Source organism: Sinocyclocheilus anshuiensis, unplaced genomic scaffold (assembly GCF_001515605.1).
Source record: "Sinocyclocheilus anshuiensis isolate Anshui unplaced genomic scaffold, SAMN03320099.WGS_v1.1 scaffold1809, whole genome shotgun sequence".
Taxonomy (NCBI): Eukaryota; Metazoa; Chordata; class Actinopteri; order Cypriniformes; family Cyprinidae; genus Sinocyclocheilus; species Sinocyclocheilus anshuiensis.
In genome coordinates this window covers 187,844-188,489 of record NW_015538093.1, presented here as the reverse complement: position 1 = coordinate 188,489, position 646 = coordinate 187,844, and positions in this window count along the sequence as shown.

Sequence of the window (646 nt, the reverse complement as noted above, 5' to 3'; positions counted from 1 at the left end):
GTTGTTCTGTGTCTGTGATCTGATCAGCGAGTTTCTGTAAAGCTGAGCTCACGTGCGCTTGCGGAGGAATGTAGACATTGATGAGAATGAATGAGCAAAACTTCCGCGGCAAGTAGAAAGGCTTGCAGTTAATGAAGAGCACTTTTAGATCTGAACAGCACATCTATGATGGTCAGACAGCAGGTGGATCATGATGATCGGATGGCAGGTGTATCATGATGGCTAGATGGCCGGTGGATCCTGAAGGCCGGATGGCAGGTGGATCCTGATTGTCAGATGGCAGGTGGATCAGGAAGGTCGGATGGCAGGTGGATCCTGATTGTCAGATGGTAGGTGGATCAGGAAGGCCGGATGGCAGGTGGTTTCTAATTTTCCTTAGCCTTTGGATCCTCAACTTGGGGTTCAACCTTGGTCAGGTTCAGCACTGTCTCCGCCTGGGTCCCTCTTTTCCGGTGGCTCCGTTTGATGGTTCGAGGAAGGGCAGCTGTGCACCTGTTCATGGACCTTTGCACCCCGTTGACTCTGTTAAACAGGACAAAGGCAAGGCCGAGGGTTAGGGTGTACCCGATTGCTGTGGCAAGGCAAAGTGCCGTGTCAGCAGAAGTCCAGGATCGAGCGACGGTAAAGGTGTTCTGGACAGGACTCA